We start from the raw sequence: 5,162 nt of genomic DNA, 5'->3' as shown, positions 1-5,162 counted from the left end.
TATATATATATATATATATATATATATATATACATACATATATATATCACTTGTCTGTGTCTATGCACCTGTGTAAGCCTTATTGTATGCATTTGTGTGTATGTATGCTTGTGTGCATGTAGGAATGCATATATGTGTTTAAGTAAGATTGAATATATGCATACATTCAATATGTATATGTATTAATGTACATATTATCAGCCCACAAGTCTTTGTGTGTAAAGATTGATATCATTGCTTGCGTTTATCAGGTTGTTTTCACTTACGCGTGCATATACATTAGAACGCAAATCTCTATATATCTATATCAAACAGATCAAGCATGCTAAATTTATTGAATGTTTGAATATTTTCAAATTATTATTTTCCTAATTAGCCGTGTTCTTTCAAGTTTTGTGAAGCCCCGATTCTCAAGATTCGTTCCGAGGCAGCTAATTACGTATCTGAATGCTCCAATAATTATTACTACAAATTTAAAGCTAATATCTGGATGGTGAATGTGTAGATTTCTCATTAATTCGGCATAGATATTTTATTTTCGATCTATATTTTAATATCATGCTAAAAACTGCTAGCAAGTTGATTTTCCTAACGGGCTTCATGAATACGAACGGACAAACACCGACTCGACTGCTAGCAAGATACGAAAAAAATTATTCATCATAAAAGTGAAGTAAACATCCAGTTATAATAAACTTCCGTTAATTTTGAACATACGTTAATTTTATGTTTGCATTGAGCATTAACAAATTGCAAATATTTGTATACTATTATCATTTTCAATGCACTTAATTAAAATAACTTTACGCTACTGTTGACGGCACGAGGATACTAACATACAAATGTATAGAGACTTTTACCCACTCCATTTGGTTGTTGGGGGAATTTTAAGAAAATAAATTCTGATTGAGATGTTTATATTTAAATGTTAAAAGAAACAAGTAAAATTTGAAAAGTAGTCAGCAGCTGTTACTTCGCTACTATTTTGTATTTTTCTCTCACAACGAAAATTTTCACCCGAGGCTTTTCTCACAAGCTGTGCCGGTCGCATATTGTTTGTCTCTTCTATTGCCGGAATAATTTGAACTTTGAATGAAAATCTCTCGTTTTTAATCCACATTTCAAATCACTGAAGGATTTGTATTCATTATGACAACAAATAGAGTCCTCAATAACGGAAATATTGATGAAATAACAACAAAGAAAGCATGAAAGAATTAGATCTGTTAAAAGGTTACTATTAATTCCGACGCAGCTGTTTCTGTATGCAACAATTTAAACTAACATTAAAAAACATAAGATAACAATATTATTCTACATTTGCAAAAGGCGGCGAGCTGGTAGAACTGTTAGCACGCCGTGCGTAACGCTTGGCGGCATTTCGTTCTGTCCTTACGTTCTGAGTTCAAATTCCGCTGAGGAATTTTATCGAGCTCGATAAAATAAGTACCAGTGAAACACTGGGGCCGATGTAATCGACTAGTCCCCTCCCCACAAACTTCAGGCCTTGTGCCATTAGTAGAAAGGATTGTTCTGCATTTACATTTATATAAATTACTAGTAGTGGTTATATAATATATGATTAAGGCGGCGAGCTGGTAGAATCATTAGCACGCCGTGCAAAATCTTAGTAGCATTTCGTTTCGTCCTTACGTTCTGAGTTCAAATTCCGCTGAGGTCGACTTTGCCTTACGGGGGCAATAAAATAAGTAGTTGGTGGCCTTGTGACAAAATTTGAAACCAATATGATTTAAAAATGATCATTCTATAGCTGAATATATACAGAATCGTTTAGATAAAGCATGCAATCTGATACTGAGAGTTTAACATATGAGATACACTTTGATTGCTCGTAAAATGTATTATAAATTTTAGGGTGAAAATAAAGATAAATGTAAGATACACTTTGTAGTAATATTTTAAATATATCTAACAGAGGGGTCTAGGACTTATTCACTCTTGCGTAAACAATATTTATTATGTCAAGCGAAACGACATTACTAGGAAAATGAAGCAGGAAGACTCTAGAATAGAGCTTTTTTTCCCACCCTTAGAAGCTGGCATCAATAGCCGAGTATAACGGCTATATTACAAGGTTTCCATAGTAGTAAACACTAAAGAAACCGTGCAAATCAAGTTTACGACCAGATTTTGATTTACTTCAAACGGCAGTGACATTTTACTTACGTTACTTACGTTACAACTATCCCTCATAAAACGCAAAACCTATTATTACTCACCCCCTCACTCATCCCTCCCCAACAACAACAACCAAAACCAGCACCGCCGCTGCGTCCAGCGCCGCTACCAGTGCTTTCACCAGCACTGCCATCACCAGCACCGCCATCACCAGCACCATTACAAACGACTCCGCTACCGTCGTCATCGTTGTTATATTATCATTCACTAGCAGAATCGATAGCACGCCGGACAAAATGCTTAGCATTTCGTCCATCTTTCTGTTCTGAGTTCAAATCTTGCCTTTCGTCCATTCGAGGTCGATAAAATAAATACCAGCTGAGCTCTAGGGTCTTGTGCTTTTTTTTAGTAGAAAGGGTTATAATTAGAATTACAGACAAAATACAATTGGAGTAATGATACTACAACATTATAAATAAGCAAAAAATTGAAACTAAAGGTGACACTAATGGCAACCCCTATCAAATGTCAAGCACAACTATATAATAGACCCGTATGTTCTAAAATTGAGCAAAAACAGATGTAAAAATATTTTAAAAGAATAAAGCGAGAAGAAAAAGAGATAAGAAAAAAAAAGAACACCGAGATTTTCTGAAATTTCAAAAATGACACTTCTACAACGTAATTGCCTTAGTCTCAACAAGCGATCACAGATCAAGTCGCTTGCCAAACAAGTTCAATTCCAAAATTTAAAATGTTAACTGTTAATATTGTTTAATACATTTTCGGGCAAAATCATGTTTCCTTTAATTAGAGGAGACATATAAATATGCTTGTTTTTTCATACTCCATTATTGTCTGAAATAATATTAACAATTAATGGTTAAAGTTTTGTTTTTATTAAATGTAACATATTTTCAGTAAAAATGTCAACATGTTTGCTGCTTGAAGAGGGGGGGAGCAGTTAGAAGCAGTCACGAAAGCCGTGACAGCAGTTAACAGCTTTGCTTGACAAAGCCAAAAAAACGGCATCATTCGAAAATATTTTCAGCGAAGCTTAGCAGATTAAAATGTATTGTTTCTGACAAGAGCAGTCGTATTCTGGTGTTATACAACAATGAGCTGTCGAGTGGCACTATTATAATTAACATCACCATCATAACCTGCACACACAAAAAAAAAACGACATTAACAGAGGTACAAAAAAGAAAACAAATTGTAGTGTTATACGCCAAAACGGCGTTGTAGACAGGGATCGAGTTCAGTAGTAACTCAAGAGCGAGTGAAATGGAAATAGCATACTTCTGCTTCCCGAAGGCTGGAAGGAGTATTGACATGCCTCCAAAAGAAGCAGCTTACCGATGGTCGAGACCAGCAGTCCCCAAACTTTTTTGCACCGCAGACCGGTTTCATGTGAAACAATTTCTCCACAGACCAAGGGATAACATGCATTACAAAATACATTGACGTGCTTAATATATAATTTAATTATTACATATATAATGCAGATGTAATAATTACATTGTATATTAGGCACTATATTTCCAATATTATAACATTGTATAAGGTATCAAGTTGACAGAGTTGTGAGTACGCCAGACAAATGGTTTAGCGGCTTTACGTTCTGAGCTCAAATCACACTGGGTTCGACAAATTTTGGAAATCAACATCGTATAAGGTACCGAGCTGGCAGAATCTTTAGCACGCTAGCCAAAATGCTTACCAACATTTTGTCCATCTTTACTTTCTGAGTTCAAATACCAGTGAGGTCGACTTTGCATTTTATCCTTTCGAGTCGATGAAAGACAAAGTCGACCTCGGCGGAATTTGAATTCAGAACGTAAAGGCGGACGAAATTGTGGTAAGCATTATGCTCCGCGTGCTAACGATTCTGCCAGCTCGCCACTTTATTTGGAACTAGTATTAAATTGAACACCGAAGAGGCACAATGGCCCAGTGGTTAGGACAGCGGACTCGCGGTCATAGGATCGCGGTTTCGATTCCCAGACCGGGCGTTGTGAGTGTTTATTGAGCGAAAACGCCCAAAGCTTCACGTGGCTCCGACAGGGTGATGGTGGTAAACCCTGTTGTACTCTTTCACCACAATTTTCTCTCACTCTTACTTTCTGTTTCTGTTGTGCCTGTAATTCAAAGGGTCAGCTTTGTCACACTGTGTCACGCTGAATATCCCCGAGAACTACGTTAAGGGTACACGTGTCTGTGGAGTGCTCAGCCACTTGCACGTTAATTTCACGAGCAGGCTGTTTTGTTGATTGAATCAACTGAAACCCTCGACGTCGTAAGCGACAGAGTGCCAACAACAACAACATAAATTGAACACAAAGGTAGCGAGCTAGACAAAATAAATGCTCAGCGGATTTTCGTCCGTCTTTACGTTCCGAGTTCAATTTCTGCTGAGATCGAGGGACTTTGCTTTTCATCCCTAGAAAACGAAGAATGAGGCAAAGAAACATGCAGAGGGAAAGATAAGTTCTGTATGCGCACGTGTATGTGCGCGTGCGTGTGAACTGAGAGAAAGAGATATGTAAAGAAAGAGAGTAAGACAGAGAATGAGACAGAAAGATTATACTTATGTGAATACAATAAATCATTTTCCTTTATCATTATATTAATATGCTTAACTATCATGCATCTGTTTACTGAGTTGGCTTTCCTGCTATTATTTCCCAATTACTTACAGGTAAGTTATTGAACTATTAATTATCATATTTAACTTTATCGTAATAGCAAGAAATTAAATGACAAGGATTTAATTAGGTACAAAATTACATTTCCATTCCTACTTGCTTATTCACACACACACACACACACACACACACACACACACACACACACAATCTATATAAAAGTCTGTGATTGCCTGCTTGCGTGCTTGTCTCTAATTTAATACAGCTAAAACGGTGTATAATGGGAAAATACTCTGAAAGTAAGGTACCCCTGAAATGTGAATGCTAACAGAGTAAAACAAATTTCGCGTAAATCGGACCGCCGCTTCCCGATAT

General features: G+C 36.5%; 1 long non-coding RNA gene across 1 annotated transcript in view; it reads right to left on the bottom strand.

The window, feature by feature from the left end:
- Positions 1-3,015: 3,015 nt before the first annotated feature.
- Positions 3,016-5,162, bottom strand: part of LOC128248386 (uncharacterized) — a 19,745-nt gene continuing 17,598 nt past the window's right edge. Inside the window, exon 3 of the long non-coding RNA XR_008264625.1 lies at positions 3,016-3,302. This is a non-coding gene — a long non-coding RNA (uncharacterized LOC128248386). The remainder of the gene's footprint in view (positions 3,303-5,162) is intronic.

This window comes from Octopus bimaculoides, chromosome 7 (genome assembly GCF_001194135.2).
Source record: "Octopus bimaculoides isolate UCB-OBI-ISO-001 chromosome 7, ASM119413v2, whole genome shotgun sequence".
In the NCBI taxonomy this organism is placed as follows: domain Eukaryota; kingdom Metazoa; phylum Mollusca; class Cephalopoda; order Octopoda; family Octopodidae; genus Octopus; species Octopus bimaculoides.
The sequence above is the reverse complement of the archived record's forward strand: the minus strand, read 5'-3'. Positions and strand labels throughout refer to the sequence as shown.